At 39.0% G+C, this 24,200-nt stretch overlaps 1 long non-coding RNA gene across 1 annotated transcript; it reads left to right on the forward strand.

The window, feature by feature from the left end:
* The first annotated feature begins 7,076 nt into the window (after positions 1 to 7,076).
* Positions 7,077 to 7,855, forward strand: LOC128635847 (uncharacterized). Its single transcript, XR_008398599.1, has 3 exons — positions 7,077 to 7,220; positions 7,352 to 7,419; positions 7,770 to 7,855. It is a non-coding gene; the product is annotated as an uncharacterized LOC128635847 (long non-coding RNA).
* Positions 7,856 to 24,200: the final 16,345 nt, after the last annotated feature.

Below are 24,200 nucleotides of genomic sequence, written 5' to 3' on the forward strand. Positions count from 1 at the left end.
TAACTAGGTAGCTATTAAATAGTTATTAACTATTTAATAGCTATTGTACCTGGTTAAAATAATTACAAAGTTGCCTGTAAAATAAATAATAAATCCTAAAATAGCTACAATATAATTATAATTTATATTGTAGCTATATTAGGGTTTATTTTACAGGTAAGTATTTAGCTTTAAATAGGAATAATTTATTTAATAAGAGTTAATTTATTTCGTTAGATGTAAATTATATTTAACTTAGGGGGGTGTTAGTGTTAGGGTTAGACTTAGCTTTAGGGGTTAATACATTTATTAGAGTAGCGGTGAGATCCGGTCGGCAGATTAGGGGTTAATTATTGTAGGTAGGTGGAGGCGACGTTGGGGGCGGTGTACGGAGCGGTAGATTAGGGGTTAATAATAATAATATACAGGGGTCAGCGATAGCGGGGGCGGCAGATTAGGGGTTAATAAATATAATATAGGGGTCGGCGGTGTTAGCGGCAGCAGATTAGGGGTACATAGGGATAACGTAGGTTGCGGCGGTGTACGGAGCGGCAGATTAGGGGTTAATAATAATATGCAGGGGTCAGCGATAGCGGGGGCGGCAGATTAGGGGTTAATAAGTGTAAGGCTAGGGGTTTTAGACTCGGGGTACATGTTAGGGTGTTAGGTGCAGACTTAGGAAGTGTTTCCCCATAGGAAACAATGGGGCTGCGTTAGGAGCTTAACGCTGCTTTTTTGCAGGTGTTGGGTTTTTTTTCAGCTCAAACTGCCCTATGGGGGAATCGTGCACGAGCACGTTTTTGAAGCTGGCCGCGTCCGTAAGCACCGCTGGTATTTAGAGTTGCAGTGGCGGTAAATATGCTCTACGCTCCCTTTTTTGGAGCCTAACGCAGCCATTCCAGCGGTATTTAAAAGGTGCGGGGGGAAAAAAGCATGCGTAGCTAATGCACCTCTTTGGCCGCAGAACTCTAAATCTAGCCGAATATTAACTATATTAACCCTAATATAATTAGGGTTAATATAGTTAATATAGGTGGCGGCAGTGTAGGGGGATTAGATTAGGGGTTAATGTATTTAATATAGGTGGCTGCGGTGTAGGGGGATTAGATTAGGGGTTAATGTATTTAATATAGGTGGCTGCGGTGTAGGGGGATTAGATAAGGGGATAATACATTGATTATAGGTGGCGGCGGTGTAGGGGTATTTAGATTATAGGCAAAAGAGCTGTTTACTTTGTGACAATGCCCCGCCAAAAGCCCTTTTAAGGGCTGGTAAAAGAGCTGATTACTTTGGGGCAAAGCCCCGCAAAAAGCCCTTTTAAGGGCTGGCAATAGAGCTGTTTACTTTGGGGTAATGCCACGCAAAAAGCCCTTTTCAGGGCTATTTGTAGGGTTAGACTTAGGTTTAGTGGTACGGATAGTTTAGTATTTTAGGGGTTAATTAATTTAATATAGGTGGCGGCGGTATAGGGGGATTAGATTAGGGGTTAATTAATTTAATATAGGTGGCGGCGGTATAGGGGATATAGATTAGGGGTTGATTAATTTAATATAGCTGGCGGCGGTGTAAAGGGATCAAATTAGGGGTTAATAATTTTAATATAGCTGGCGGCGGGGTAGGGGGATTAGATTAGGGGTTAATTAATTTAATATAGGTGGCGGCGGTATAGGGGATTAGATTAGGGGTTAATAATTTAATATAGCTTGCGGCGGTGTAGGGGGGATTAAATTAGGGGTTAATAATTTTAATATAGCTGGCGGCGGGGTAGGGGGATTAGATAAGGGGTTGATAATTTTAATATAGCTGGCGGCGGGGTAGGAGTTCACATTAGGGGGTAGTTAATGTAGGTGGCCGCGGGTATGAGCTCACATTAGGGGGTAGTTAATGTAGATGGCGGCGGGGTAGGAGCTCACATTAAGGGGTAGGTAATGTAGGTGGTGGCAGGGTCCGGAGCGGCGGTTTAGGGGTTAATAACTTTATTAGGTGCGGTGGGGTCCGGGAGCGGCAGTTTAGGGGTTAATACATTTATTATTAGGAGAGTGAGGGGGGATAGTGGATAGAGGGGTATACATGTCGGGCTATGTTTGGGAGGCGTGTTAGACAGTAAGGGAGATTTTATAACTTAGTCAGGTTTTGTAGGCGCCGGCAGTTTCTAAAGTGCCGTAAGTCACTGGCGACTCCAGAAATTTGTACTTACGCAGATTTCTGGACATTGCTGGTTTATCCGATTTACGGCACTTTAGCATCTGACGGCGCCGTATATGTGATAGCTCGAGTTGCGAGCTGAAACTACGGGCGGCGGGGGTTCTCTCGCTTGCGCCGCAAACTACGATCTATATCGGATCGCGCCCATAATGTCTAGGTCAGTGGAAGTGAACCTAGGGCACGATCGGCCCCTGAGATATCACGCTACCTATTTAATTTTATTTCATTGACCTAGATTCAATAATATTAATTTGTGGGACTAATATAACAAAAAAGAAATGAAAATACAAACAGAAAATATTTGAGCAAACTGTCCCTTTAAGTGTAGATTTAGTGTAGAGATTACCCTCCAACCTGACACCTCCCACCCTCTGACCCCTACCTGATCCCTCCCAAACAGCTCTCTTTCCTCCCTCACCCCCCCACTGGTCACCACCATCTTCAGTACTGCCAGACAGTCTGCCAGTATGCAGTTTAGGTTTTGTTTTTTATTATTAATATTATTTTTTATATTTCTTTTTTCTGCAATGTAGTGCTCCTCCTCAACTCTTCCACTTCTCTGATCCCCCCAAATAGCTCTCTAACCCTCCCCCTCCCACTAGTGGCAGTCATCTTTAGTACTGGCAACAATCCGCTAGTACCTATATATGTAGTGACCAAGTGCACCTGGTGCACGAAACATGTCTGCATGGGGATCAGCTCACTTGCCTGATTGTTAGAGTCACTGCTGGCTCTGTATAGGACATCCTGGTTTTGTCCTTTTTAACGAATGGAATAAAGTTCTTCTTTTTACATACCCTGCTGCCTGGAACTCGACATTATTTGCTCTTTTGAGTACAGTGCTTTTTATAGCACTTTCAGCATCATATTCCTTTCTACCTGAGCGCCTTCTCTACTTTTGCATTCTATATATATATATATACATATATAAATGTATTTTTTATTTTCTTTCTGTAGTGGTTCCCCCACCTCCCCCCTCCAGCGATCATTAGCTAGGGCCCCCACCTTTATCTGTAGTGTAGTGATCCTCCTCAACTCTTCCACCTCCCTGATCCCCCCAAATAGCTCTCTAACCCTCCCACTAATGGCAGTCATCTTTAGTACTGGCAGCAATCTGCTAGTACCTATAGTACATATATATAATTTTTTATTTTCTTTCTGTAGTGGTTCCCCCACCTCCCCCCTCCAACGATCATTAGCTAGGGCCCCCACCTTTCTCTGTAGTGTAGTTCCCCATCCATCCCTCCATCCCTCCCTCTCCCTTCATTTGTTTTCTTTTTCTGCAGTGTAGGGCCCATCCCAGAGACCTACAAGGTAAGCGGATAGGCAGAGAGTATATCTGGATCTTTCCTGCATATAGAGTGGTCTCCATACAAAGACAAGCTGACTCACTGCACCCTAAGCACACTCAGTGTCCCCAGGCTGTGTGCAGACTTTACATAAACAGACTGTGCAGCTCAGTTACAAGTTTAGTTCTGTTTTATGATGTTAGGCACCATTCGATTACAGCTAGACATCCATATAAATGTACAGATGTAACAGGTAGACCAGAGTACCACTAATGCTCTCAGTTGGGATCTGCTCGGTGACCCAGGAAACTGACCCTAATAGATATTTGGTCTTGGGTCTGATATATGCGGGCCCGGGTAGCTTGCTGTCTACATTTTTATCTCTGTGTGTGTGTGTGTGTGAGAGAGTTAGTGCCTTTATAGTTGTCCATGTCTTTGAGTGTGTCTGTGTGAGAGACAGACTGTATTTGTCTGAATATAAAAGTGTGTGTGTGTCACTGAGTGTGTGTGTGTCTGTGTGAGAGACAGAGTGTATGTGTCTGAATGTGAGAGTGTGTGTGTCACTGTGTGAGAGTGTGTGTGTTTGTGTGAGAGACAGAGTGTATGTGTCTGAATGTGAGAGTGTGTGTGTCACTGTGTGAGAGTGTGTGTGTTTGTGTGAGAGACAGAGGGGGGTAGTTATCAAGCCGTCAACCTCAAATACGCTGGAATTCCGCAGCGTATTTGTGGCGAGGCTGATTCGCCTTAGTTATCAAAGGCTAGAGACCGGCAAAAGTAGAATTTTGTGACGTAAACTTCGATCCGCCGGACTCAGTCCGACACAGATCGATTCTTACGTCACTCCAGATGTTCCGCACACAAGTGCGGCACAATCTGACTACTTTTGCTAGTTATCAAAAAACTAGCAGGTACGCTCGGCACTTTTCCGGCCCAGCGTACCTGGTTTTCAAACCGCCACCCTGGAGACGGCGGATCCCATAGGAATCAATGGGAGTCTGACCATAGCGAAAGTACAAGTTCTATACATATTAACCCCTAAACCGCCGCTCCCGTAGCCCACCGCAACTATAATAAATGTCTTAACCCCTAAACCGCCGCTCCCGGAGCCCACCGCCACCTACATTATACCTAGTAACCCCTATCCTGCCCCCCCTATACCGCCGCCCTCTATAATAAAGTTATTAACCCCTATCCTGCTGATCCCGGACTTCGCCGCAAATAATTAAATAGTTTAACCCCTAAACCGCCGCTACCTGAACCCGACGCAACCTATATTAAATTTATTAACCCCTATCCTGCCCCCCCTACACCGTCGCCACCTATAATAAATTTATTAACCCCTATCCTGCCCCCCCTACACCGTCGCCACCTATATTAAATTTATTAACCCCTATCCTGCCCCCCCTACACCGTCGCCACCTATATTAAATTTATTAACCCCTATCCTGCCCCCACTACACCGCCGCCACTGTAATAAAATTATTAACCCCTAAACCTAAGTCTAACACTAACCCTAACACCCCCCTAACTTAAATATTAATTAAATAAATCTAAATAATATTTCTCTTATTAACTAAGTTAATCCTATTTAAAACTAAATACTTACCTGTAAAATAAACCCTAATATAGCTACAATATAAATAATAATTATATTGTAGCTATCTTAGGATTTATTTTTATTTTACAGGCAACTTTCAATTTATTTTAACTAGGTACAATAGCTATTAAATAGTTATTAACTATTTAATAGCTTACCTAGCTAAAATAAAGAGAAATTTACCTGTAAAATAAAAACTAACCTAAGTTACAATTACACCTATCACTACACTATACTTTAATAAATTATTCCTATTTAAAACTAAATACTTACCTGTAAAATAAACCCTAAGATAGCTACAATATAAATAATAATTACATTGTAGCTATCTTCGGATTTATATTTATTTTACAGGTAACTTTGTATTTATTTTAGCTAGTTAAAATAGTTATTAAATAGTTATTAACTATTTAAAAACTACCTAGCTAAAAGAAATGCAAAATTACCTGTAAAATAAATCCTAACCTAAGTTACAATTAAACCTAACACTACACTATCATTAAATAAATTAAATAAACTACGTACAAATAACTATAATTAAATAAAATTACATTAACTAAAGTACAAAAAATAAAAAAAAGCTAAGTTACAAAAAATAAAAAAAATAAGTTACAAACATTTTAAAAATATTACAACAATTTTAAGATACTTACACCTAATCTAAGCCCCCTAATAAAATAACAAACCCCCCAAAATAAAAAAAATGGCTGATCGGAACAGCCAATAGAATGCAAGCTCAATCTGATTGGCTGATTGGATCAGCCAATCGGATTGAACTTGAATCTGATTGGCTGATTCCTTCAGCCAATCAGAATTTTCCTACCTTAATTCCGATTGGCTGATAGAATCCTATCAGCCAATCGGAATTGAAGGGAAGCCATCTTGGATGACGTCCCTTAAAGGAGCCTTCATTCGTCGGTAGTCCGTCGGTAAAGAAGGATGTTCCGCGTCGGCGGGATGAAGATTCAAGACCCGGCTTGGAAGATGACATCGCCCGGATAGAAGACTTCTTCAGCCCCTCTTGGAAGATGACATCGCCCGGATCGAATACGCATATGTAGCATGTCTTAGCTGAAATGGCAAGATATTAGCTAATGCAATTTAACCATGTCATTGTCTCTTTCCGCTAATGTCTACTTTTAGTTCAATGCAGATATGTAGCATGTCTTACCTTAAATGCTCAGATAGAGAATGCAATGTAACCATTTCGTTGCCATTTTACACAAGGTCTGGTTTAGGAGAAATGCGCATATGTAGCATGTCTTAGCTGAAATGGGAAGATAGCAGCAAATGCAATTTAACCATGTCATTGTCTCTTTCCGCTAATGTCTACTTTTAGTTCAATGCAGATATGTAGCATGTCTTACCTTAAATGCTCAGATAGAGAATGCAATGTAACCATTTAGTTTGCATTTTACACAAGGTTTGGTTTAGGAGAAATATGCATATGTAGCATGTCTTAGCTGAAATGGGAAGATATTAGCTAATGCAATTTAACCATGTCATTGTCTCTTTCCGCTAATGTCTACTTTTAGTTCAATGCAGATATGTAGCATGTCTTACCTTAAATGCTCAGATAGAGAATGCAATGTAACCATTTCATTGCCATTTTACACAAGGTCTGGTTTAGGAGAAATACGCATATGTAGCATGTCTTAGCTGAAATGGGAAGATAGAGAATAATATTGAACTAGATTATTCTTTTACAAAATAAACATTTGTAAATACTATTTTGAGGATTCTGTTTGAATTATGTTCTGTTCATAATTTATAGGTGATTCTGGGTACATGAGCCGGCCTTGGCTCATTACCCCCTTGCGTAGCCCGACTGATGTGTCTGAGGAGCGCTACAATAGGGCTCATAAGAGAACCAGGGCGGTGGTTGAACGGATGTTCGGGCTCCTGAAGATGAGGTTCAGGTGCCTGGACAGGTCGGGAGGAGCCCTCCAGTACAACCCAAAGAAGGTGGCTAAGATCGTTGTAGCCTGTAGCGTCCTGCATAATATTGCACAGCGGGCTGGGATGCTGCAGGGCGTCCCGGCGCACCGAAGCCTCCTCAGAGATGAGGAGGATGATCCTGTTCTAGAGGGGCCATTCCGGGACGAGGGGCTCAATGTCAGAGCAGACATCATCAACCGCCACTTTAGACGGTAAATAATAGAAGTTAGACTGGAGTATTGTCAATAGATGTGAACTCTAGGGAAATGACAAGTAGAGAATTGTGCAAACATGTTAGGATTGTTCATCAAATGCTAAAAATGTGTTTCATTTATTAATATAGGTGATGCTCTGTGCATTGGGTCCTGTAGCGAGTCTTTGCCGCCTGGTTTTTAAAGAGGACTTCAGCTGGTAAGTATAAATGTATGGACTGTTGCTGGCATGAATTGTACACAAATACATCATATGGCATACATTTTCTAAACTAGTATTTAGTTTACACATTACTTAAAATGTAAATACTCAGAAAGGGATCCTCTAGCTTAACTATCCTCTAGCATGACTATGGTTCAATGTCACACATTACAGGTTCGTTCTGCTCAATATGACTCATCTTCACACTTGATAGAACATAACACAAGATGCTACACACGCTTAGTAAGCTAGTGACAGAAATTGATTCAGAAATGGGGGGTGGTAGAGGGGTACAGAACTGATTCACACACTTGTAGTAATTTTTATTAAACTTTTTCTGCCATTAGGGAGCTGACTTAATCTAAAGACTGAAAGGGAAGAATTAGAAGCCTGACAGTGAAGATTGCCCAGACTGACAGTGGAAAAAGCCAAGATTGAAATTGAAGTATACCAATGGGATCATGTCTGGCATTATCTTTCCAATCTGCTGACCTTGAAAACCATACAAAGACATGTTCACATGGTAAGTGCCAACTATTTGATAGAATAAGGCTGTGGAGGCATCCTATTGGAGACACTTAGATTATTTTCTAATTTTTAGATGGTATTTCACAGTCCTCTATTTTTGAAATGATGAATAAGACACCTATTGAAGATCAACTGTTTACCCCTGAATTGACTTTCAAAGACCATGCATTATCCAGGTTGGTGTACCAATGCATGCTAGTTAAGAATCACAGGAAGAATGTTGAATATTAGTAGCTTACATACATTAGTCATATTTAGTTCATAATTAGATATTTAGGGATCACAATCAGACACTTAGATGATTTTACTTTTTTAGATGGTATTTCACAGTCCTCTATTTTATGAACTGATGAATAAGACACCTATTGAAGATCAACTGTTTACCCCTGAATTGCCTTTCAAAGACCATGCATTATCCAGGTTGGTGTACCAATGCATGCTAGTTAAGAATCACAGGAAGAATGTTGAATATTAGTAGCTTACATACATTAGTCATATTTAGTTCATAATTAGATATTTAGAGATCACAATCAGACACTTAGATGATTTTACTTTTTTAGATGGTATTTCACAGTCCTCTATTTTATGAACTGATGAATAAGACACCTATTGAAGATCAACTGTTTACCCCTGAATTGACTTTCAAAGACCATGCATTATCCAGGTTGGTGTACTAATGCATGCTAGTTAAGAATCACAGGAAGAATGTCGAATATTAGTAGCTTACATACATTAGTCATACTTATTTCATAATTAGATATTTAGGGATCACAATCAGAAAAAGGAATACATATTATAGTTGATATAGAGGTATTTGAATGGACATGAAATATTACATTTATGTTCAGCATACATATATATTATTGAAATGTGATATACATTATTATGTATAATTAGAAATTCAGATATTTAAATTTAATTTTTATTACACAATATAATGGTGTATGTTTATTTTATTTATTTTTACATTTAATTAATAAATATCTTGATAAAATGTTGAACAAAGTTAGAGCATAGACACAAGATGATTGTAAATGTATTTTATGAATATTTGACAACGTGTGTATTAACTTTGTTAAAATTTTGTTTCTCCAACATAGGTGTGTCCGGTCCACGGCGTCATCCTTACTTGTGGGATATTCTCTTCCCCAACAGGAAATGGCAAAGAGCCCAGCAAAGCTGGTCACATGATCCCTCCTAGGCTCCGCCTACCCCAGTCATTCTCTTTGCCGTTGTACAGGCAACATCTCCACGGAGATGGCTTAGAGTTTTTTAGTGTTTAACTGTAGTTTTTATTATTCAATCAAGAGTTTGTTATTTTAAAATAGTGCTGGTATGTACTATTTACTCAGAAACAGAAAAGAGATGAAGATTTCTGTTTGTATGAGGAAAATGATTTTAGCAACCGTCACTAAAATCCTTGGCTGTTCCACACAGGACTGTTGAGAGGAAATTAACTTCAGTTGGGGGAACAGTGAGCAGTCTCTTGCTGCTTGAGGTATGACACATTCTAACAAGACGATGTAATGCTGGAAGCTGTCATTTTCCCTATGGGATCCGGTAAGCCATGTTTATTAAGATAGTAAATAAGGGCTTCACAAGGGCTTATTAAGACTGTAGACTTTTTCTGGGCTAAATCGATTCATTATTAACACATATTTAGCCTTGAGGAATCGTTTAATCTGGGTATTTTGATAAGATTATATCGGCAGGCACTGTTTTAGACACCTTATTCTTAGGGGCTTTCCCAAAGCATAGGCAGAGCCTCATTTTCGCGCCGGTGTTGCGCACTTGTTTTTGAGAGGCATGACATGCAGTCGCATGTGTGAGGAGCTCTGATACATAGAAAAGACTTTCTGAAGGCGTCATTTGGTATCGTATTCCCCTTTGGGCTTGGTTGGGTCTCAGCAAAGCAGATTCCAGGGACTGTAAAGGGGTTAAAGTTATAAACGGCTCCGGTTCCGTTATTTTAAGGGTTAAAGCTTCCAAATTTGGTGTGCAATACTTTTAAGGCTTTAAGACGCTGTGGTGAAATTTTGGTGAATTTTGAACAATTCCTTCATATTTTTTCGCAATTGCAGTAATAAAGTGTGTTCAGTTTAAAATTTAAAGTGACAGTAACGGTTTTATTTTAAAACGTTTTTTGTACTTTGTTATCAAGTTTATGCCTGTTTAACATGTCTGAACTACCAGATAGACTGTGTTCTGAATGTGGGGAAGCCAGAGTTCCTTCTCATTTAAATAAATGTGATTTATGTGACAATGACAATGATGCCCAAGATGATTCCTCAAGTGAGGGGAGTAAGCATGGTACTGCATCATTCCCTCCTTCGTCTACACGAGTCTTGCCCACTCAGGAGGCCCCTAGTACATCTAGCGCGCCAATACTCCTTACTATGCAACAATTAACGGCTGTAATGGATAATTCTGTCAAAAACATTTTAGCCAAAATGCACACTTATCAGCGTAAGCGCGACTGCTCTGTTTTAGATACTGAAGAGCATGACGACGCTGATAATAATGGTTCTGAAGGGCCCCTAAACCAGTCTGATGGGGCCAGGGAGGTTTTGTCTGAGGGAGAAATTACTGATTCAGGGAACATTTCTCAACAAGCTGAACCTGATGTGATTACGTTTAAATTTAAGTTGGAACATCTCCGCATTCTGCTTAAGGAGGTATTATCCACTCTGGATGATTGTGACAAGTTGGTCATCCCAGAGAAACTATGTAAAATGGACAAGTTCCTAGAGGTCCCGGGGCTCCCAGAAGCTTTTCCTATACCCAAGCGGGTGGCGGACATTGTAAATAAAGAATGGGAAAGGCCCGGTATTCCTTTCGTCCCTCCCCCCATATTTAAAAAATTGTTTCCTATGGTCGACCCCAGAAAGGACTTATGGCAGACAGTCCCCAAGGTCGAGGGAGCGGTTTCCACTTTAAACAAACGCACCACTATACCCATAGAAGATAGTTGTGCTTTCAAAGATCCTATGGATAAAAAATTAGAAGGTTTACTTAAAAAGATGTTTGTTCAGCAGGGTTACCTTCTACAACCAATTTCATGCATTGTCCCTGTCGCTACAGCCGCGTGTTTCTGGTTCGATGAGCTGGTAAAGGCGGTCGATAGTGATTCTCCTCCTTATGAGGAGATTATGGACAGAATCAATGCTCTCAAATTGGCTAATTCTTTCACCCTAGACGCCACTTTGCAATTGGCTAGGTTAGCGGCTAAGAATTCTGGGTTTGCTATTGTGGCGCGCAGAGCGCTTTGGTTGAAATCTTGGTCAGCTGATGCGTCTTCCAAGAACAAGCTACTTAACATTCCTTTCAAGGGGAAAACGCTGTTTGGCCCTGACTTGAAAGAGATTATCTCTGATATCACTGGGGGTAAGGGCCACGCCCTTCCTCAGGATCGGCCTTTCAAGGCCAAAAATAAACCTAATTTTCGTCCCTTTCGTAGAAACGGACCAGCCCAAAGTGCTACGTCCTCTAAGCAAGAGGGTAATACTTCTCAAGCCAAGCCAGCTTGGAGACCAATGCAAGGCTGGAACAAGGGAAAGCAGGCCAAGAAACCTGCCACTGCTACCAAGACAGCATGAAATGTTGGCCCCCGATCCGGGACCGGATCTGGTGGGGGGCAGACTCTCTCTCTTCGCTCAGGCTTGGGCAAGAGATGTTCTAGATCCTTGGGCGCTAGAAATAGTCTCCCAAGGTTATCTTCTGGAATTCAAGGGGCTTCCCCCAAGGGGGAGGTTCCACAAGTCTCAGTTGTCTTCAGACCACATAAAAAGACAGGCATTCTTACGTTGTGTAGAAGACCTGTTAAAAATGGGAGTGATTCATCCTGTTCCATTAGGAGAACAGGGGATGGGGTTCTACTCCAATCTGTTCATAGTTCCCAAAAAAGAGGGAACGTTCAGACCAATCTTAGATCTCAAGATCTTAAACAAGTTTCTCAAGGTTCCATCGTTCAAAATGGAAACCATTCGAACAATTCTTCCTTCCATCCAGGAAGGTCAATTCATGACCACGGTGGATTTAAAGGATGCGTATCTACATATTCCTATCCACAAGGAACATCATCGGTTCCTAAGGTTCGCATTCCTGGACAAGCATTACCAGTTCGTGGCGCTTCCTTTCGGATTAGCCACTGCTCCAAGGATTTTCACAAAGGTACTAGGGTCCCTTCTAGCAGTGCTAAGACCAAGGGGCATTGCTGTAGTACCTTACTTGGACGACATTCTGATTCAAGCGTCGTCCCTTCCTCAAGCAAAGGCTCACACGGACATCGTCCTGGCCTTTCTCAGATCTCACGGATGGAAAGTGAACGTGGAAAAGAGTTCTCTATCTCCGTCAACAAGGGTTCCCTTCTTGGGAACAATAATAGACTCCTTAGAAATGAGGATTTTTCTGACAGAGGCCAGAAAAACAAAACTTCTAGACTCTTGTCGGATACTTCATTCCGTTCCTCTTCCTTCCATAGCGCAGTGCATGGAAGTGATAGGTTTGATGGTAGCGGCAATGGACATAGTTCCTTTTGCGCGCATTCATCTAAGACCATTACAACTGTGCATGCTCAGTCAGTGGAATGGGGACTATACAAACTTGTCTCCGAGGATACAAGTAAATCAGAGGACCAGAGACTCACTCCGTTGGTGGCTGTCCCTGGACAACCTGTCACAAGGGATGACCTTCCGCAGACCAGAGTGGGTCATTGTCACGACCGACGCCAGTCTGATGGGCTGGGGCGCGTCTGGGGATCCCTGAAAGCTCAGGGTCTTTGGTCTCGGGAAGAATCTCTTCTACCGATAAATATTCTGGAACTGAGAGCGATATTCAATGCTCTCAAGGCTTGGCCTCAGCTAGCGAGGGCCAAGTTCATACGGTTTCAATCAGACAACATGACAACTGTTGCGTACGTCAACCATCAGGGGGGAACAAGGAGTTCCCTGGCGATGGAAGAAGTGACCAAAATCATTCTATGGGCGGAGTCTCACTCCTGCCACCTGTCTGCTATCCACATCCCAGGAGTGGAAAATTGGGAAGCGGATTTTCTGAGTCGTCAGACATTGCATCCGGGGGAGTGGGAACTCCATCCGGAAATCTTTGCCCAAGTCACTCAACTGTGGGGCATTCCAGACATGGATCTGATGGCCTCTCGTCAGAACTTCAAAGTTCCTTGCTACGGGTCCAGATCCAGGGATCCCAAGGCGGCTCTAGTGGATGCACTAGTAGCACCTTGGACCTTCAAACTAGCTTATGTATTCCCGCCGTTTCCTCTCATCCCCAGGCTGGTAGCCAGGATCAATCAGGAAAGGGCGTCGGTGATCTTGATAGCTCCTGCGTGGCCACGCAGGACTTGGTATGCAGATCTGGTGAATATGTCATCGGCTCCACCATGGAAGCTACCTTTGAGACGAGACCTTCTTGTTCAAGGTCCGTTCGAACATCCGAATCTGGTCTCACTCCAGCTGACTGCTTGGAGATTGAACGCTTGATCTTATCGAAGCGAGGGTTCTCAGATTCTGTTATCGATACTCTTGTTCAGGCCAGAAAGCCTGTAACTAGAAAGATTTACCACAAAATTTGGAAAAAATATATCTGTTGGTGTGAATCTAAAGGATTCCCTTGGGACAAGGTTAAGATTCCTAAGATTCTATCGTTCCTTCAAGAAGGATTGGAAAAAGGATTATCTGCAAGTTCCCTGAAGGGACAGATTTCTGCCTTGTCTGTGTTACTTCACAAAAAGCTGGCAGCTGTGCCAGATGTTCAAGCCTTTGTTCAGGCTCTGGTTAGAATCAAGCCTGTTTACAAACCTTTGACTCCTCCTTGGAGTCTCAACTTAGTTCTTTCAGTTCTTCAGGGGGTTCCGTTTGAACCCTTACATTCCGTTGATATTAAGTTATTATCTTGGAAAGTTTTGTTTTTGGTTGCAATTTCTTCTGCTAGAAGAGTTTCAGAGTTATCTGCTCTGCAGTGTTCTCCTCCTTATCTGGTGTTCCATGCAGATAAGGTGGTTTTACGTACTAAACCTGGTTTTCTTCCAAAAGTTGTTTCTAACAAAAACATTAACCAGGAGATTATCGTACCTTCTCTGTGTCCGAAACCAGTTTCGAAGAAGGAACGTTTGTTGCACAATTTGGATGTTGTTCGCGCTCTAAAATTCTATTTAGATGCTACAAAGGATTTTAGACAAACATCTTCCTTGTTTGTTGTTTATTCCGGTAAAAGGAGAGGTCAAAAAGCAACTTCTACCTCTCTCTCTTTTTGGATTAAAAGCATCATCAGATTGGCTTACGAGACTGCCGGACGGCAGCCTCCCGAAAGAATCACAGCTCATTCCACTAGGGCTGTGGCTTCCACATGGGCCTTCAAGAACGAGGCTTCTGTTGATCAGATATGTAGGGCAGCGACTTGGTCTTCACTGCACACTTTTACCAAATTTTACAAGTTTGATACTTTTGCTTCTTCTGAGGCTATTTTTGGGAGAAAGGTTTTGCAAGCCGTGGTGCCTTCCATCTAGGTGACCTGATTTGCTCCCTCCCATCATCCGTGTCCTAAAGCTTTGGTATTGGTTCCCACAAGTAAGGATGACGCCGTGGACCGGACACACCTATGTTGGAGAAAACAGAATTTATGTTTACCTGATAAATTACTTTCTCCAACGGTGTGTCCGGTCCACGGCCCGCCCTGGTTTTTTTAATCAGGTCTGATAATTTATTTTCTTTAACTACAGTCACCACGGTATCATATGGTTTCTCCTATGCAAATATTCCTCCTTAACGTCGGTCGAATGACTGGGGTAGGCGGAGCCTAGGAGGGATCATGTGACCAGCTTTGCTGGGCTCTTTGCCATTTCCTGTTGGGGAAGAGAATATCCCACAAGTAAGGATGACGCCGTGGACCGGACACACCGTTGGAGAAAGTAATTTATCAGGTAAACATAAATTCTGTTTTTTTAATTTCAGATTGTCATCTGATGACTTCCAGGAATATTTTTTTGTTTTGTTTCAGAAACTTTTAATTTTTTAAATGGTAATAATAAACATTTTATTATTAAATACACTCTTTTGAACAGATTATAATAAATATCCATATAATCTGTCAATAAAAAACAATTTGACTCCCATGACTGGTAGTTGGCTATTTGACAAGCACATGCATAAGATCAAATAATGCATTAATTTTTGAAAATCCACTGATTCAGAGAATATTAAATTAAAATTTCTTTTTTAAATTAATTGGGGAGTGAGATCCATCAATGCTTTTCTTTTGAAATTCTTAGATGTTAAAATAATGTCGGATATGTAGTCAAAATTTGACATAAATTAATTTGTTTCACTTTTAAGAAGGGGAAGTGGTTCAATTACATTAAAGTGACAGTGTTGTTGAATGTAAAATTAATTTTATAAGATCTTGTATCTTCCTTAGGTATCTCAAAACATTATTTTCTAAATTTTTTTAAAGTTTACATTTATAAATGGTAGGTCATTTAACTTCATATTTTTCCCAAGCTAGTTATTGGATGCCAGGTTAATAGATTTAATTTTCTAGTGGAGTCATTTAACTATAGTTATTAATATTATGTAGTTTTTAAAATCTTACCTCTTGGGTTAGACATCACATATCTATATATAATTTTCATTCCCCTTTAGTTTATTTTGACAATGTTAAATCAACATTCCAAATGTTTTGGTCCTTAAAGGGACATTCACAAAGTATATTGTGTATTGATTTTTTAAAAATTCATAAAAGAATTTCAACATATTTAGAAAGTACTATAGAATTACATTCAGTCTTTAAATATACTTCGAAAAAGATACATCAATGCACATATCTTAGTCAATTACATAAGGCATCTATGTGCAACCAACAATCAGCATCAAGATAGCCTATGTAGATATGTATTTAATCCAAAAATATATATAATTACAATCTAATGATTGAGTACCAAAACATATTAAGTTGTTCAAATATTATAATCTTATCCAAAATGCATACATAACATATAGCTTAATGTCCCTCTAAGCTGAAGACTCCGAAATACATCCTTTACAATATATATTTCAGTCAGTGTGTAAAACAATCCAGAAGTTAATCTAAATATGCTTTACTCATATGTTATACTAATTTAGCAAAAGGAAGGTGCCTAGGTTTCTGAGATTTGTCAAGCATTATTGTGAAATGTCTCTTTAAAGGGACATGAACTCAAAATATACTTAAAGGGAGACAGTTAAAAAATTAATGATTTATACATTCTGAATGAGTATTCTATTTTAAGCAACTTTAAAAATTGTCTCATATTATGAATGTTCCTTGTGATGTTGCTATGATTAATTTAAAAATAAGGCATTAAATAGATAATTTATTTGCTTCAGTACTCTGGACAGAACTTGTTTTTTTTGGTTGGATTAATTTATCCAACAATCATCAAGGACAACCCAGGTTTTTTTGCAACAATTTTCCGTAATCTAAAATATCATTATTGATTTGCAAAGAAAGATAACAAGATAATTCTTAACATTTGAGAATCGGATTAAATTATAAAGTTGCTTAACATTTCATGCTCAATCTGAATCACGAACGCTAAATTTGTTTGGACAGTGTCCCTTTAAGAGATTTAAAGAGTGTATTTACTTCTCTTCTTATCTTGACATACTTTGCTTGAAAAGCATATCGAGATAGGCTCAGTAGATGAAGATTGGTGGATGCACAGAGATGCCTTATGTGATTGGCTCAACCATGTGCATTTAAATTTCTTCTGTTGAGGATATCTAAATACTAAGATAAATAGATTTACATTTTAAAGTCTAAACAATTTTCTATCTCTACAGATCATTTGATACAATTGTTTGTTTGTAATGTCTATTTAAAAATAATGACGCCATTGCACAATAACATATATGAGCAGTTCAGACAAATACAAGCTCAAGGTTTATTTACTAATAACAAACAAACCTGTAGTTTAACATTTATAAACAGATTATCCAAGTTACTGACATTATAACCTGAATTTGAACATTAAGAAATATTGCGTGGGAAACGCATCTTGAAACATCAGATTAGCATCTTTAAACATTAGAGTCTAATGTCACGCAATAGCACACAATCAATGTGCATTATGAAATACATTTAATAGAGCAATATCAATACTTCACAATAAGTCAAGAAATGGATTTTATGAACAATAAAGACATACAATATTAAATGTGTATTTGTATTAAAGAAACAGACCGTTATTAACCCGAAAAATGTATACAACATTTAATAATGTGAAAGTATTAGATTTTAAAGAGAATTTAAACATTAATATTTAACGGATCACGGATATTAAATCTGCGTCACACATATCCGCATGACAGGCCCATGAGTTACAAATAAGTCTACATGAAAAATGAAGTAACAGCACCACCATGAGGTATGTGTAAGGAAGTTACTAAGATATGAAACATTAAGGAACGGCCAATCAGAGTTCATCACACAAACACAACTTGAGTCAGGATGGTCTCACAGACATTCTAACAATATTTCAAACTTTCATCCAATCAGATGTACAGATAACTTGTCCCATGGTGCATCTCATGTTTACTTCACCATATAAAAGTCCATTACACGTTGCCATCTTTGTCAGTTCTCTAATGCCTGCAGGCGTACTGTATATATAATTTATATATATATCTATCATAATCTGAAAACCCAGCAGGCATGTCATCTCCCAGGTTCACCAAGCAGGAGAGCGCTGCACTGGTCCACGCCGTCAAGGACTTTTATCCCCAGCTGTTTGGGAACAAGAGGAGGTTGAAAGATGCGCCTGTTAAGAAGGCCCTCTGGGAGTCTATCACCAATGCGGTTAAATTGGTGTGTGACGTCCAGAGGAGCCAGGATCAAATCATGAGGAGATTCGGAGATATGAGGTTGCGCTTAACAAAAAAAGTCAACCTCATAAGGGACTGGGTACAAGCCCGTAAAAGAGGGGGCCAAAGAAAGGCCCCGCGGAAACTATACCTACTCCCTTATGAGGTGACTTTATGCGAGCTCCTCAATCTCCGGGTCCCCAAAAGATTTAGATCCTCGCCATCCTCGGCCTCCTCTTCTTCCCTCCCAGCTGCGGGATCTGAAAGTCCTGACGCGGGGGCCAGGGCAGCTGCTTCTCCGTCCGGTGGCCTGGGAGGAGATGATGGAGAATCTGAACCAGGTAACTATCCAACTTCATATAATATCTTAATATTTGAATTTCTTTTAAAAATGTGTATATAGTCAGATACTAAACCTATACAGATCTCACAACATACACTACATATGATGTTTAGATATCTGATTTTAGATTAGTGACACATGAAATAGGAATGATGTTTCTTGCGCTCTACAGAATATGCGTCACAGAGCGAAAATGGAATTGCGCATACACGTTAACATGGGTTTGCTGTAAGTGGCATTGCTTTATACATGTTGGTCAAATGACGGATGCGTGATTCCGCTTGGAATCATTGCGCAATGATCGCGAAAATGGAATTGCGCATACACGTTAACATGGGTTTGCTGTAAGTGGCATTGCTTTATACATGTTGGTCAAATGACGGATGCGTAATTCGGCTTGGAATCATTGCGCAATGATCGCGAAAATGGAATTGCGCATACACGTTAACATGGGTTTGCTGTAAGTGGCATTGCTTTATACATGTTGGTCAAATGACGGATGCGTAATTCCGCTTGGAATCATTGCGCAATGATCGCGAAAATGGAATTGCGCATACACGTTAACATGGGTTTGCTGTAAGTGGCATTGCTTTACACATGTTGGTCAAATGATGGATGCGTAATTCCGCTTGGAATCATTGCGCAATGATCGCGAAAATGGAATTGCGCATACACGTTAACATGGGTTTGCTGTAAGTGGCATTGCTTTACACATGTTGGTCAAAATGAAATGTGAATTATTATATATGTGAAGAATACAGTATTCTTATTTTCAATATTAGACATAATAAAAAAAGAAAAAAGCAGAATCCAAATAAATTATAACATATGCCCATCAATTGATGAGAATGAAATAACACAAAAAAAAAAATTTAAGCTACAGTAAACAACACAACTGATTGAAAATAAGAGTACAGGATATATTTATCATGAATTTAATTGAGGAAACAATTAACTCATGGGACTACCAAAGGATTAATAGTTTTTAATTGATTTGCTAATAATGTAAAGATTTTAAACATGGCATGATTTGTATTAATGATATCCAATCCTCATTTAATATATTACAGATCTGGATGTTGGTGCTGGATCCTCAAGGCAGGGCTTGTCACAGTATGGTATGTCTCATTTTAATTGACTTTTGTCAATTTGTCTTAGAAACATGGACAGAACATTACATACTAAATCCACATTGTTCAATATTTATATGTATCTGCAAAATGGATTTTAAAACTTTTTGCAAATAAGAATAAATAAAACCAAAAAATAGGATTACATTGTAAGACTACTCTGATTTTGTTTGGAATTTAAGATATCCCATCTATTCTGGATGTCTTAATTTTAATGTAAGATTCTTTGAATGTCCAATTTATATTCTTCCCTTGTGTATTGCTTAATCTTATTTGTATAATTTTTTTAAAAATACACACACTTTTGCATATGTTTAGATTTTAAAAATATAGATTCCATTTTTGAAATTGATCACGTCATTTAAGGGACATGCCAACTAAATTTTACATAGAATGATTTTTAAACGTGATTTTATTGTTTTGTTTAAACATTTTATGAGCTACATTGGTTCAGTCTATTGTTTTAGTTCTTTTAAAAAAAATGGATTTTGGTTTAGGTTAAACAATGCATTACTGGTATTATCCGGCTGTTTTTTTATGCATAAATTGGCATTTTTACAAAAGTAAAAATCATGTGTTCAGATAACAGTAGTACATAGTTTCAAAAAGTATACAATTACACATTTAGAGCTTCATGTCCCTTTAATAGATGAAAATTAAATAATTCTTAGGATATCCTTAAATAACATATTAGATTGGAATTGCATGCTCAATCCCATTCATTACATCAACATATGGAGTAGAGAATTTATTAACACCAACATTGTCAAATCAATATATTTTTATATTAAAGGGACACTGAGCTAAAATTATTAATGTTGTCATTCAGATAGAGCATGCAATATTAATCAACATTTAAATATAATACTATAATCATATGTGAAATATTATATTGCTAAATGTATTTTAAAGTCAAGAATGTACGTTTATCTGCAGCTCAATTTTGGTTGACCAACCTGGGTTTTGATTGATGATTGGTGGATACCTTCAACAAACAATATTTATTGAATCCAATATTGCTTATCTGCATTTAAGATTAAAATGTAGCAACATTCCAATTATAATAGGAGTCAATGTAAAATCATTTGGAACAGTTTGAACAGTGAAATCAATGATTGAAATAAATCATGTCAGTGTCCCTTTAATAAACAATAGATTCATTCATCTTTACATTCTTTGGATTAGACAATATTGATATATAATTCACATATTCACTGTTGGAGTTACTTTATAGATATCAGCATACTCTAACAGCACCATGATTACATATTTGTACTAATCAATTTGGTTTTGTATTGTGATAAATATGTGTTGTGTCCTAAACAAGATTACTGTACATTGCACAAATGGCTCGATGTGCCACATGTCTTATTATGTTGTTACTTGTTATTCAAAATGTGGTTTGTGTGTATTCTTTTAAGAACATTGATCAATGGGTATATTTAGATATGCAATGGCATCGTATGAGATGAGTTTGATGTCTAATATAGTCAGAAATTAAACATATGTTCAATACATCATTTTTAACAGAATCCCCTTGATTCAATCAAGCATTTTTGTGGATAATGACTGCTCTATTCTTCACATTTTCAAGTTGTTTATTCTTAAAAATCGCTACAGATGTGATTTAGTGCTATCCCAAATGTGTTCACTAATATATATCTATATCATTCATAGAGAGAGTTGGTGTGGGGAGCCCCGAGGAATCCAGCACTGACACAGAGCCGCATTTGCGGTCTTCTGGTAAGTCCATTGACTCATTTATATGTCATTGAAGGTGTATTGGTAATCAATATTATGAGCATGATTCTCATGAAGCATAACATTTGAAACAAACATATAATTTACTCCTCTGATTATATATTAATTTTCTTGGAATATTGAAAGATTAATAATTAAAACTTTCTTATTGTACACCTTTGTTATTCAGAAGATGTATAGCATATGTTTGTTTCCATGTTCATTTTTGACAACAGTCATCAAGTGATACACACATGAGAAATCTTAAATGTTCTATGTACTATGCTTTTATGATTTTAAAATTAATACAAACAATACATCGAAAATCTGAATCATTGAGAATAACAAATCTAATGTCATTTGTATGCTCCATCAAAATTATGTAAATCATAACTTTGGGTGTGTATATCTTTAATGCAACATTGATGTGTGTCTTTGAGCAACAGTAACATATGTTATAATATCTGATCTTAACGTGTACACAACATGTTATGTTTTACAGAGATTGATTTAACATGTGTGACGGAGGAGGAAGAGGCTGCCTTGAAGTCTGATGGTATGTGAAATATATCTATCATGTTTCCAACATGTTGCTTTATTGGAAATCATTTTATTGAAGACATTCAAAGTCTACAGCTTTTGCACTTTAAAAAGGAATATTATTTGTCTGTTCAAATACACTACTGCCCCCTTTCTATATCAGGCAGCATGAAAATATGCTTGGATGTTTTTTTTTATTATTTTATTTATAATTCATGCCATCATTATGTCACATGCATATTCCAGGCCAAACCACAATAATAATGTTATAATTGTACAGACAGTCATTGATATTCATCTGAGTGCCTATATGCATACCATATCCTCAGTTCATAATTGTTTAGAAATTCAAACACACTTCTAAGTATATTGAAAACATAATCAATTTTAAATGCGTCAATTTGATTTCATGATGTATGAGATGTTAATATATTTGTATTATTTATTTCAGATGGATCCTCCACCTCTGGTCATCTGTTTTCCGCCCCTGCCCAGTCCCCTGGCCAGTCACAGACCCCTGCCCAGGCCCAGACTCCTGCCCAGGCCCAGACCCCTGCCCAGGCCCAGGCCCCTGCCCAGGCCCAGACCCCTGCCCATAACCCTGCCCAGGCCCAGACTCCTGCCCAGGCCCAGACCCCTGCCCAGGCCCAGACCCCTGCCGGCCCTTCCCATTTGTCCTTTCCTGTCCCTCCCAAAAAACGGCCCTTCCTCCCCTTTCGCCGCTCTCCCCGTATTATGGGCCGTACAGCTACCCCAGCTGCCCAGACCCCAACTCACCACTCCCCAGCTGTACGGCCTACCCCGGAGCAGCAGCTCATCCCTCCCCAACCCAATCCCATCCCTCCCCAATCCAATCCCATCCCTCCCCCCTGTCTCAACCTTCATTGTCCTGGGTGTCGGATTGTCCTTCCCAGGCACAGCTGTAAGTATCATTCAAAATCCACATTATAAGATACTTAAAGGTACACTGAAGGCAAATTGTTTCTATTGTGATTCAAATAGAGCATGCAATGTTAATCAAATTTATAATTTACTACTCTTATGAATTATTCGTCATTCTCTTTCTATCTTTATTGAAACAAAGAAATGCCTAGAATTAATTTTAAATAGAAAATAATTGTGGACATCATTTCTTTATTGTTGGATGAATGTATCCATCAACCAGCAGGGACAACCAAAGTTGATAAACAAATATGGCCTGCCCTATAAACCTACATTCTTGCATTCAAAATCTAGCTAGAGAATTCAAACATTTAAAGAATATGTGTAATTTTTTAATATTTGTAATGTCATGCTCTATCTGAATCAGTCAATTAAATATTTAGGTTCAGTGTCCCTTTAATTTGATATCACTACATATACCAATCACCACTACTTGGATCCAACAATTTATGTACAAATGTTGATACATTATCTCTTGTCTAACCCAGTGGGAATGTAATTTCTTCAGCTTGCTATGTTTACACAGCTTGTCCTCAACGCCAACATGTTTAAGGATAGGTGTGCCTACCACAGTATAATTAAAATATTTAAATTGCTAATGTAAGTACAATGTAAATCCTTTAACAAGATTTTATACACTCAAGCTGTATAAGTGGATCATCGAAAACCAATTAGAGGGGACAACATGTTTGAGGAAACTGTCCCTTTAATGATTTCGGTCTGTCTGAATAACATATTTAATGTGTAAAGAATCAATTTCAACAAATTGATGTAAAGAATGATTTGTCTTTATGATGACAATGTATCTTTGCTTATTTTTTCTTCTGTTGTGTAATTATCCGTAATATTTGATTTATTCTTTATTTTAGGCTGTGACTCAGCATGGCTCATGCTAGAAGGTATAGCACGAGTAGAGCAGGCCGTGTTGAGGAACGCAGCTGTCCTGAGAGGGATGAACGACACCATGCAGGCCCAGCTCCGGGTTCAGGATTTGACTCTGCGTCAAATCATGCTATTAAATTCAAGTCCTGAATCTGGAGCTGGACATGCACAGGACGATGAAGAGGATGACCAGTAAGTGGAGGATCTGGAGATGCTCCAAGGGCGCAGATAAGAATCCTCCGTCCACATGTTGATGTTTTTGTTATTGTTGCCATTTGGCCTTTTTTTCAGTTTATTGTTGTGCCTATTGCAATATTTTAACTTGTCATATGGCTCCAATGGGGCTATGGTGGCCCTTGGCAACTCTCTTCATGGACTGTGATGCACTCTGTTACCTTGTCATATATCTACAATGGGGCTATGCTGGCCCTTGGCAACTCTCTTCATGGACTGTGATGCACTCTGTTACCTTGTCATATATCTACAATGGGGCTATGCTGGCCCTTGGCAACTCTCTTCATGGACTGTGATGCACTCTGTTACCTTGTCATATATCTACAATGGGGCTATGCTGGCCCTTGGCAACTCTCTTCATGGACTGTGATGCACTCTGTTACCTTGTCATATATCTACAATGGGGCTATGCTGGCCCTTGGCAACTCTCTTCATGGACTGTGATGCACTCTGTTACCTTGTCATATATCTACAATGGGGCTATGCTGGCCCTTGGCAACTCTCTTCATGGACTGTGATGCACTCTGTTACCTTGTCATATATCTACAATGGGGCTATGCTGGTCCTTGGCAACTCTCTTCATGGACT

Source organism: Bombina bombina, chromosome 7 (assembly GCF_027579735.1).
Source record: "Bombina bombina isolate aBomBom1 chromosome 7, aBomBom1.pri, whole genome shotgun sequence".
NCBI lineage: Eukaryota > Metazoa > Chordata > Amphibia > Anura > Bombinatoridae > Bombina > Bombina bombina.